This window comes from Teleopsis dalmanni, chromosome 1, assembly GCF_002237135.1.
Source record: "Teleopsis dalmanni isolate 2A chromosome 1, ASM223713v2, whole genome shotgun sequence".
NCBI lineage: Eukaryota > Metazoa > Arthropoda > Insecta > Diptera > Diopsidae > Teleopsis > Teleopsis dalmanni.
In genome coordinates, this window is record NC_051846.1 from 176,857,498 (window position 1) to 176,870,319 (window position 12,822).

The window sequence follows — 12,822 nt, forward strand, 5'->3', positions numbered from 1 at the left end:
TAGTATTGTATATAAATTTAATTTGCTTGGTATGATTTTGGGAGTGGCTCAATAATGATATTAATACTTATGTCATTGGCTTTCGTGGGTAATTTTTTAATTTTTTGTTAAAAATAAAAACAATTTGCTTGCCTATAGATTACCAATTGTGAAACCTCTTATAATGCACTCTTCAAAGGTCATAATTCATAATTATACCAAAACTGAAAGTTCGAAGACATACAACAACAATAAAACAAATCCAAGTAGCAGTTCGGTTATTAATGGATACAACGCCCATTAAAATCTTACAATTGCAATTAAATTATAGAAATTATAATTTAAGGAGGAAGTCGCTAATCAATGAAGTCAAACTTCATTAAAAGAAAGTGAAAAAAAACATAGAAACATGACATTGCATTCAATAATCTGTGCTTTTTTTACACGGAAAAGAAAATAACATTTGCCTTTTATTCCCACATACGCGAGCAGCTGTGAACAGAGTTTTTACCACAAATCGACAATCGAAAAACCCTTTGCATTTATATTGTAAATATGGGTAACGTACCGAAAACTCTGGTTATGAATTATGGTTAAACTGGAGAAAAAAACAGAAGCAATTAGTATTTCTGAAGCCTAACAAACAATAAACAATAAACAATCAACAATAAAACACAAATGACAATAAAAAGACACAAAAACTGTCACTAAGCAGTATAAATGGAAACCAAACATTTTGGGCGTTAGTCCAGAACCATGACTTAGCCCAGCTCTAATGTGTTAAAAATGACACAAATTGCTTCGATAAACATTTTGAACACAAATAGATTCTCAAAGTATCTCGCCGGTAGAAGGTTACAATCGAAACTAACGGTCAACTGTCACATGCTCATATGGACGTTCCTGATAATCGAATAACTTTTTCGGTTAGGTAATTTTTGTTTACATTTAAATTTTATTTTTGTTTACAATATTTTTAAGTATACTTTTTTTTGAGCAAATCGACCCGAAATCCAAACAAAATTTTGTGCTTTATAATTAATTTGGTCAACGACGTGAAACTAATGATATTGCACTTATAATTCGAGTTACATATCATTAATTTCTATTAAGTGCGTATGTGCGGATGTTGGCGGTTTAGTTTTGGTCAATATATGTAAATAGTTGTATGCACCCAAAACCTCAAGCATACTTTAATCTAATAATGTAAAAGTTATTATGGGCTTAGATGAACATTGCATTAATGTTCAGTATACTATTTATTCCATTTAACTTATAAACGCTTGACTCTAGCGGAAGTATCTCAATATATACATATGCAACTAATCTTAATCGATGACTAAAAAATCTATGCAAATTACTTTCACACTTAAAAGAGAAAGTTGAAAAAACGCTAATAAGTCTTGGCTTTACAATCTTAAGGTTTATTACATAGTTTTTTTCAGTGCAGTTGCTATCAGAAATTTAAGTAAAACATGTGAACAACGAGAGTTGTCTCTCTAAAGAAATTTCTGCAAAAATGCGAGAATTTCTAGAATAATTTCTGCACTCTCTTATGAGTGATCACAATACAGAAGAACAAACGTAAGAACCTTGTTTGAGCCTTCTTGCGCTAAGAGGTTAATAGACAGTTGAAACTCAACTAACATATATACTCGTTCCAAAGGATAGAGCAGTTAATGAACATTAACTCATATAGTGTGAAGTGTGTATAGACTCAAAAGAACTGCGATTTTATAACGTGAGTCTGTAAAATATCAGAAAAAAACTGTTGTAATTCACCATTAAAACATAAGATATATTAGCTATTAATAGTTTATATTATGGTATAGTATAGTTCAGGATATAAAAAAAATTCTGCAGTACATATACAACATTGGAATACCAAGCAAATCCAACATAAAAATACTGTCAGGGTTTTAAGGTAAAATACTTAGAATGGAATGGAACTGAGTGTGGGGTGCGATCCGTCTCATCAAAGTATAGAGCAAGAGATTGGAGAGGTCTGTGGAAAAGAGCTTGTACAAGTTTGGCTCGGCTATTGAACTTGCGTCTGTAATTGACACAGTCGCAGAGTTTCTTCCTCTCAAGAATGCGTAAACGTACCATTTGCGCCGAGTTTAGATAGAATTAAATCGGGAACGCGTAGATGAATAGGGGGTGAACAAAGTAATTTGGTCGAAACGTTAAGAAGTTTATGCTTACGCAAAGCATTCTTTAGTTGGATGTGTCGGAAGATGGCATTCTGAACGACTTGGGATATGTGCAGAATGAAGTTATGTTTGGGAATAAACGTAACTCCAAGATATTTAAATTTGTAGACTAATTGGATGGGTGTGGTATAACAGATATGCGATATCTGTTCGGTAGCTGAATAGTCTTAAGCGGTCGTTCCGTCTACCCGTCAGAGTAATTGTCGACATCTTGTTCGCTTGAGTTTGAGTTTCTAGGTGGTGTAGTACCTGGTTAGATTAGCCGGATATTTAGTGAGAATGTCAGAGATTCTGCGTGCGAAATTGGATTTTATATACATCAGACACTCATGGGCATAGCACAATTGCTTGATTGGGAGTGGGAAGTGGGAGTGAGGAAGGAAGGTCTGACGTGTATAGCTGTTAAATCAGAACTAAAACAGAACCATGAGGGATGCCTTCGGCGAAGGGGAAGGTGCACGATAAAGGCTTATTCGATGAGTTATTAAAAAATAAAATAATTCAAAAAAAGTAAAAGCTCGTAAGAATTGTAATCTACAGAAAAAGAAAACGAAACCGATAACATATAATTTTTAATATGTTAAAGAAATAAGTTTTTGTTACATAATAATTGCAATTTTTTTTATTAATTAATTTATTTATTAATTTGTTTTTTTTTCTGGTTTGTTTTATTTAAAATACAAAATTATTTTATAATTATTAGGTGTATTGCTGGCACCTTTTCAGTTCATGCTATAGTAAATGGAAATATTAATATATATATATGAGAGCGTTCGTTTAGCGGAACTTTCAATGAATTGCTATTATACAAAAAAAATTTTTTAATTTTTAATTAATGAATTGTGAATAACTTTGTGTAAAGCGTTAAGCCAAAGTTTACTTCTTTCTCTTTCATAGTAAATTTGAAATAATTAAATGATTTTTTCAACCATCTGTTGAGTCTATTAAGTACACTTATTAATGAAACTTCAATTATACAATGAGTGGATAATATAATTACTTTTCGATTGAATAAGTAATTTCGATTTCATTTAATTCTTTAGAAAAATTGTGGGTGTCTTAAAATTCAGATATTGGAAGTAGACGTAAAAAGTACGTTGACATTCCCAATAAATATAAAATTTTAATTGAACTTTGGAAAACTAGAAGTGATTTTTCTAGATATAATTAAAATGTTTTTTTTTTTTAATTTAAGGGAAAAAACCATTACATCTTATAACTCTCATTATTTTTTCCAAATAAAATTTTACCTTTTCAATAATAAATTCTATTAATCATCAAATTATGCAGCTGCATTCGGAACTGGATTCAGATACATTTCGCGTGTGCTCAAAGCTTTTCTCAGTTGTGTGTGCGCCTATGAACTAAGAAAAAAGAAAAACTATTCAAAGATGCAAACAATGCATGATATATTATCCCATCACAGTGGGAGAGTTGTGCCAATAAAATTGAAAATAATGTTCAATTGGAAAAAGTGCATGTTACTATCATTAATGGTACAAATATGTAAGCTGTTTCACTTGATATGATAAATTTTACACTATTTACAAATGTAACATTACAACATCATAGATACGTACGCATCCTGCTATTATAGTCATCACAATAATAGAGTTTGTCACTGCATTGCCATAGAATGTACACAATGGCTTAAATAAAATAATAGGTTTTAAGTACCCTCAAAGCAGCAGATACGGATAACTGGGGTAAATTGCTGCAAAATCGAAAATCAATTGTTATCGCTCATAGAAGGGGGTGCTTACAAATGGAATTGCATGGTATATAAATATAATAATAAACAGTTGTAGTTCTACTTCATTTGCAATGGAAATACAAATTTTTATCAGTATTTGCTTGGGAATTAAACCAAGTTTTTTCAATTATTTTTATTATTATTCAAAGATTAAGTTAACAACATTTGTGCATAATTATAAGTGATTTTGAATAGGTTTTATAATATTTGTGATATTGTAACATATTCATGTAAATTATTTATTACCATTTTCTGGTATATTTTTAAATTAATAATAACTATTAATAATAGATCAGAAATCGGTAGGTAGGTGAAGTGGAAGAATGTCGACCCTACTTAATAAGCAAGAACCTATCTGATTTCATAATCTTCATATATTTGGGGTGAGCGTTGAGTGTTTTAATACATTTTGATTACCGCGAGCATAAGGATACTCTCTGAGTTAAAGATATTATAGTCTTAATTAAAATTCAACCTTTAAAATTTCGTCCAGGTAAGAATACGCAACTACATAGAAGTCATACAAATATCTTTTCTTGCGATATTAAAGCATATAGTCTACAAAACTTGCAATGGGGCAAGCTCTGTCTAGCTCCACACAATTATCGTTTTTACTTACGAAATATGCTTTTTGTTTAAGTTAATCAAGTAAACAATTTTTCTTTGAGTGTACTTAAGCCATTTCGCCATTGATCTCGTAACTATTGTTAGGACCGTTGATTTGTAAAAAAAATTATTCAATATCAAACTTCCTTTGTAACAAACAGGAACAAAAAGTGATGAAGAAGGTTCTATAGAAGGTTCAAGTCTAACTGGGTCATCTGCATCTGAAAGAACTTAGATCCTGAAATGCAATTAATATCATTTGCTCACCGTAATAATAGATTCCGAGTTGAAATGAGTTATCTGCAATAGATTAGGCTATACCGACAATCTTAAGAAACAATTTATTCCTTTTTGCTGATGGTGTTACAACGTGAAACTCGAAGGACTTAAAACCATCTGGAATCAAGTGACTTTTCGACTTTTTCATAGCTGCGATAAGGTACATTGGAGAAAAGATTGAATCTTGCAGAATGGTTATCTCGACATTGATCATATCTGTTTTTATTTGTGTACAATATAGGAAGATTTCAAGAACTTTTTAAAATTATAGTTGCCTGTATTTATTTTAGCAGTGTAATGAAATTAGCAGTCAACTCTATGAAATAAACATATAAATAAAGTGTAGCTGAGTGTAGCCAATAGAGAGAATGAATGATGAGAATGAACTACGTCAATTATTTAAAGGTTATATATAGGTTAATTATTATATAAAAAATATTAAACGATTACGTATTTCTTCGTCAGTAGCCAAAGTAAAAGTTAACGAGCTTCGCTTAAAAAGTTGAGAGCTAAAAAGCCCAAACGGGACCAAATAAACTGGTTGATATCACGTTTGTTAGTAATCAGGCGATGGATTAATACCGCATAATTATGCCGTTAATGAAAATAAGCGCAGGGCCGGATTTGAGAGGCCGTGGGTGTTAACTTATATAAACATGCCTTAATACGTGTAATATTTATTTAAATTAATAAAGAAATAATGAACGATCGAATATCATGTTTCAAGCACTTTGAGTATAATGAAGATGGAAAACCTTGAATGGTTTAAATAAGAACAAAATGAAGTATAAGCAGGTAACTAAAGGGTCTCTTATAGATTATGATCTGATTACCAGTGATTACGTATATTTTTGGAGTTGTTAAAGAATTCACCAAGAGGATTTATGAAGAAATACAATTTCAAAACGTACTACTATGAGCTCAGTAAGCAACTAGTGTAAAGAAATATTTTTCAAAACTTTAGAGCACAAGTTGTTGCGTTATAAAAGTCAGTTGAATCTCAGCGGGAATGTGAGGACTACCGCACCAGCAACAATATTTGATATTGATATTGTTGGCATCAATCGGTGTCGTTAGCTTGATCATGTAGTAGTTATAAAAAAAAACCGATGTTCTAGCAAAAATAATGTTTGATTTTGCAGTGGGAGAAAAAAGATATACGCTAAACATCTTGTTTATTGATAAAGACGAAGTAGCGATAATTACTCCTAAGCATATTCGAACCAGTATCTATTGAAGATTAGTTGTTAGGGCCACTTAATTAAGCAAATAAGTATGTATACTGTGAGGAGTAGTCAACATTTGCCCTCTTTCGTTCCCAGTGAAACGCATGTCCTTTATTATCATATTATATCGTATTGTCTGATGTCCTTTGCTTGATACATTCCAAAGCGTAAGGAACCAATATCATAAAAAATTTGAATTTTAGAAGAATTGCTATAATTGAAAAAGCGTTATATTCTCGTATACTAGTGTACATATTAACCGGAAAAAAATTTTCGATCCTGAAAATAGGAGTCGATGATATTATTTAATTCTTCTTTGTTTTTAATATAGTCATTTTAACGTCATAATGCTTTTAACACGGTATAAGAAAAATATTCCAAAAAATTTATTAAATATTGTAACGATTTTTGTTTAATGATAGAAATGTTACTAGTTTATGTATGAGTATAGTCAAATAGCGGGGCAAGGGTTAAGGTCAAGGAAAAATTTTTTGAAATTTAAAGTAATATGAACCATTATTTTATATAACTTTCCTTTATACTTCCATGTTTTTACATCTGTTATGATAACAAACTGCATATTTCACAATATATTCCATAAAAATATTGATGACTATCACATATCCGAAATATATTGTATAAGGTCAATTGAATTTATACTATGTATAAGTTTACGTTATAATCCATTGCCAATAAAAATATTCCAGTTATAATATATTATAATATTATTTGAATGCAAAATCATTGAACTTGAATTTTTAAAATAAACCATGAAAAAACAACATTTGCACGTATTCCAAACATTTAAGGGATGATATAGTTTGGTGCAATTTTACACCGTGGTATGGTGGGAAAACCACCCCAAGTGAGGAGTGTACGAACTGGCCTGATGTTGAACACTGTAAACATAGTCAGAAATTTAGATGCATTCGAATTTTAATTTTTTTTTCTTTTTTTGCTGTCCGTAACAACCCCTTAAAGCCGTACCAACAAAATATAAAATTCGATATCATCACGATCAATAATGTGCATCCAATCAAACGTAAAATAAAACCAAATATAAAATTTTTGTAATTTTTTGTATTTTGTCATGGTATATTGTTTTGTACGGATTCCTGCATATAAATTAAATCCAAAAAGATACTTAAATAAAATCAATATAATCCAATATTGCAATTCTCCGTCCCGTCCTATCATCAGATAGCGCAGTGCAACCACTGTAATATGACTTCATACCTGCTTTTATATGTCATATTCAAATCCGTAAAACGGACTCTTTTGGCGTCTGCTGTATTATTCTACTAGTTCCTTTAATAAGTTAAGACATTGCCTTTTATGTGACAACATCTCGTGCTACTGTATCCGCCGCTACTTAAACAATCAAAGAACACTAAAGAGGTATGAGTGTAAAAAACTTACCCCTTAAAAAATTGGAACGCGTCGCTCTCCAATGTTGTTGATTGCCATTCTGGCATTTAACGCACCTTTCACTATAAACAAAGAGATATGAGGGATGATAAGATTTAACAAACGAGCTGTATTCCATTCAAGTTTTCCAATTTGTTGCATTGAAATAGAATTCTCTGGATTTTGATATGAATTTACACAATTTAAAGAATTTTCAACTCTTTCTCATGCTTTTTATTGTAATTGCGTTGTTGAATTTATTATATTTTTTCTTCTATCCGTACTTATGGGTATCAAATGAATACAGTGAAAACCAGAAAAGTTAAACTAAACAAAATAATACAATATATGATAGTACAATAATAATGAAGATAGCACATAAATATATGTACCTATATTGTATAATTATCACCCCTTAGGGGTTTAGAGGTTTGTGAATTTAACAATTTTTATCCTGGTAGTGATATATGAGAGAAAACTGCAAACCGTCCGCTTTATTACATTGTTGTCAATAAATGAAAAATGTTTTTAATATATTCAAACTGTGTAGAAAGTATCAGGAATTTATAATTTAATAAATGCATATAAAATACAACTTCATAATTTTTCCATAATTTTTAACAGTATGTTTACATCATCTGTTTTTGCAATTATATTTTCCATTCTTCTGCGATGGCGCAAAACGAAGGAATGTGATCGACTAAGTACTATCTCAAAAGATATTCCATAATTTATTTTTATATAGATGTGTTCACATCTCTTGATTTTGTGATTATGGTTTTAATACTTCTGCGATGGCGCAAAGCGAACATTGTGTAAGGAATGTGATCGACCAATTACTCTCTCGGCTAACGTGGATCTATGGTATATGACATTTTTTGGTCCTGAAGCTAAAATAATGAGCTGCAGAAAAGCGTTTTGAGTCTTTCTCGGTCATAAAATACAGTGATGAAATTTGAATCATCATTTAATCAATGAAAAATGTAAGAATGATTATGGAATAATATGTTAAAAATAATATTTCTAGAGATTTTACTGTATTATTTCGTATTTTACGTTAACAAATAATTCACTAGAATGCACACACTTTCGTGATGATATACTGAACAAATTTACAAATTATTTGGGTTTGTCTGGTTTAAATATGTACGCGTGCATGTTTGATTTATCAGAAAATTAATCGTTTGTTTATTTTAATGACGGTGGTTAATTTTAAATAAGTTTTCTGAATTTTCAACCCACTTATTTTACGTATTTATCTGTCGGTCTTTTCATAACAACTGAACTGTGGTTAAATAAAATTCACACTAATTGCTTGTGAATTTCTCAATTTTTATCCTTTGAACTGTACAAATAGAGTTCAAAAATTTTAATTTATCTGTAAGTAACATAAAATGGTTAATAAAAGATGAAAACACTTAACGATATGCAAGTATCAGTATGCACATTGAGATACCTCGTAGAGATATCAGTCTTTTGGTGGGTTTACTTACAGGTCTTTGCAGACTAGGGAACCATGCTAGCAGATTGAAACTCCCTTTCAATAATACCTGTCGCAGCTGTGGGGAAGACGATAAAAGTGCTTCTTATCTACTATGTCTTTGAGGATTTTCTTTTTGTTTTCTTGAGGATCTTGATCAATTACAAGACCTCCGACTAAACAGCATTCTAAACATCACCAAAGGTTCTATGTGGTTTTAAAACCTGAGTTTCATCAATATACGGAGCCAATAGGCGTAAGTGGAATCTTAGGGATCGGCGGAATAACCTACCCTAACATAAAATAGCGATATAACAGAATAGATTAAAACAGAATTAGCGTGGCATAACGACCATTGGCGTTCTTTTGTGGTAACAATTTGTTCTAGCCGAATAGAAAACATTTATCTTTCCAAATTAAGGCTAGAGTATGTTGTTTAGTTGATTTTAACAAGTACATAGTATTAAATATGTCAAAGCGACATTCGCTCAATATTACACTCCAAGATCTGTTTGCTTTGGTTCAGGCATACAATGCAACTAGAGACCTCACTGGAAGCCTGGCAGAGACGGAATGTTTTTCAATTTGGGAAACCCATGTTATTGAGGTGGTCATGCAGGTAAGAATATGTCGACAAGTAATTTGTCTGTAACTTCAGCCTTGCCATATTGAAGGAGAACCACTAAGTGTACTCAACTAATTGATTAGTTAAGTATGGCACTCTCAGCTCTGCCATACTGGGGTAAAAAGACTCTATGTTGTTAAAAAATTGTTTAATGATATTATTTGATTTGTATTATTTAATACTACTATTTATAATATTTAATATATACTATATATTATGAGGCATAACAATAATAACAATATACATATGTATATGTCATATACAAAGTTTTAATACCTTGCCATTACATAATTAACCTATTCTTTATTTACCATAAATATATTACAAATATCTCTATTGATTTTTAGGCTATTCTGAACTATCATCTGAATTCATAATGCTTACTTATGGTATTTATTATAGCGGGCTGTGTACTATATTTTCTAAAGCTTCAAAAAATAAATATAATATGATATAATAATAATATTCGTGCTGTTCGAAACTTCAGTTATGTTAGTTCTAGGGAGTTGCTATTTAAGTAGTGTCAATCCAAACATTCGAATCCAATATATTCCAACAGCTTGATTCTTTTCATAAATTATTCTTTTGAATATTGTATGTTTCATATTTATATTTTATTAACAAAAACTTCAAGTTAGAGTTCTCCGCTTTCACCAATTACTTTTTTATTTAAATTTAAAATTAATGATTTACACATTGACGGCACATATTGCCTTGTAATCCTGTTTTTACAACGCAATATATTTTTACCTTACTTAAGCAACCAGGTGTCATAGACTTTATTTCCTTTTCTTAACGATCGTGGCACGTTCGTCTTATTTTCAACATTCTTTGATTTTACTAAGTGTAAAAAAATAGAGGGGGAAAAATTGAAAAAAAAAATTACGATTTTTTTCATAAAGTTACGCACCTTGTTAAATTCTATTATCCTTTTTTTAATTATGGTTATTGATCATATGTTTCCTGTTTTTGTATAAGGACCAATTTCTTACAATCCAGCTAGGATAGCAGCTGCCTTTGGAATAGAAAAATTTTGTACGGTATGTTACGTGTTAGCTAAAATATTACACTAGATTTAGGGTTATTGTTGTATAAATAATTATTAAATTTATTTCTTCATATCAACCACAAGAAGTGAGGGGACTTGGGAATGAAAACAAACAAGTTAAAGATAAGAAATTACGAGAATTTGATTTTGTTACTGTAATGGAATGTACTGAAGTTTATAATATTAATAATCCCGCTGATATTTATATTTAAGCGTTTCAATTGATAAATATATCAACCCATAACTTCCATTAAAACTGGAAAAGATCCTTGCATTGTATGTTTATACCTGTTCATGCGTCTACTACCTCAACTATCAAAATTGGTCGAAAAACTTATACCATATATAATAAAATAATTTATTTATTTAAAGCACTTGTTATATTGCCAATAATATGAGTTCTAAAAGTTGTAAACAATATAAAAAATTTAAAAGTATTAATTATGTTTTATGTTGTGTTTGCCTCGTTGTTACAAAGGCCTTTGGTAAAGTATGGCATGTAGTTTTACTTACAAATTGAAATCTTTACTTCGAAAAGAATTCAGCCTCATATTGAAATCATATATACAGTCCAGAGCTTCTAGGGTGGAAAAAATAAACGAGCATATTAAAATTTGTATTTCACACCAAGCCTTCGGTCTATTCTGCTGATTAGTTCCTTGGCTCAAATGGTGTCATGAGTCCAATAAGCACTTTTGCATCATAATATTGTCACATTCTTGTTTTGTTGCTTGTGTAGAGAAGAAACTCTATAAAGTAGGTTCTATACTTTTTATTGACGCAAAAGGGCTTAAAGACCTACTTTAAACCCATAAGGGGGCGCAGTAGACAAGACGCAGTGCCACATCGCTCAATAATAATAATAATAATGTGTAGAGAGGAGGATTAGATCTACCCCGTACAGTTGAGGAACCTTTCAAGTTCATTAATACTAAAAAGTACCAGCTCTCAGTGATTATTGATTATTGAGAACCAATTTACCTGGTCGCCTGCTTTCTAGCACCATGACTGCTGATGACTGTAACAATAAGAAACATTTTCGGCATTTTGTTATATCTTCTCCAAATTAAAGGTATACATCTTATAGCAAAAACTATATTAGCTACATTTACCTATGACACAGTAATCCTCGGAATACACAATACAGTAAAAAATATTATAACTGCAGTAGATAGAGTGGATCTAAAAAAATGCTACTCGAACTGAGTATTGTAGCAGCTATGACAGCAAAATCAAATATAATTATAACTGAATAATGGAGGAATGAGTTTCTGATATTAACAGAGCAAAATGTCACGACGACAAACTGTTCTGAAAAAAACATTAAAATAAAAAAATAAATTATCTAACACACATTCGGTATATATAACAAAATCCTACTATATAATTAGATATTCAAACTAGTCTGACTTTATAAAATAGAGTTATTTGAGCATTTTCAAAAATTTCGGGAGAGCATCCAATGACATATTACTCAGGAATATTTACATTTTTAGCGACGACTGCTCGGTATTTATGTCTCTTGCTGATGTTCTATCAACATCTAAGCTTGTATCGGCACATTGTTTTTATTGCTTTTTTTTATTGAGATGGTGCAGTTATTGATTGAACAGAAATGAATACTATATCGTGAAGACAATCGTAGTAAGTATAGAACCGATGAGCTGATTAAAAGTGACACACAACTTTTCAAACTATTAATTTCAAGAAGTTAAATTGGGTGTACTTACAGAGTAGTGACTCAAAGAGCCATGATAACTGCACATATGCTAATTTGTACATATGCCATGTTCTATGTACAATCAGAGGAGAATTAAACAATTTATTAGTTTTTCTAGATACTCACTGTCCAATACAAATGCTTTACTATGAGGATACTGTCTCAAAAATAGGTATACCTTATGGAATTCATTTCACTACTATTGTCGTCACTCAGCATCAATCGGCGATGAAAAAATGTTACTCATTTACTCTATGACACGGCCCGGGCCTAACCTGAAGACGTATATTCTCTTTATGGGCTGCGGTTGAGGTCATTAATATTAGCATCAAAGACATTGCCAGTTTCCTTAAAAGCCAGTAGTAGTGACATGTCCACTAACAAAGTCTCTTAACATCAACGAATCTACTTGCGTGGTCTAAGCCCAATGCGTATTTTTGAAACAGTAAACCGCTGATATATCGCTATATCACATTATTTACATCG

At 30.9% G+C, this 12,822-nt stretch overlaps 1 long non-coding RNA gene across 1 annotated transcript; it reads right to left on the reverse strand.

The window, feature by feature from the left end:
* Positions 1–10,202: 10,202 nt before the first annotated feature.
* Positions 10,203–10,965, reverse strand: LOC119671100. The gene is made up of 2 exons (XR_005251764.1): positions 10,479–10,965; positions 10,203–10,408 (listed from the first exon to the last, which is right to left on the reverse strand). It is a non-coding gene; the product is annotated as an uncharacterized LOC119671100 (long non-coding RNA).
* Between the last annotated feature and the right edge of the window lie 1,857 nt (positions 10,966–12,822).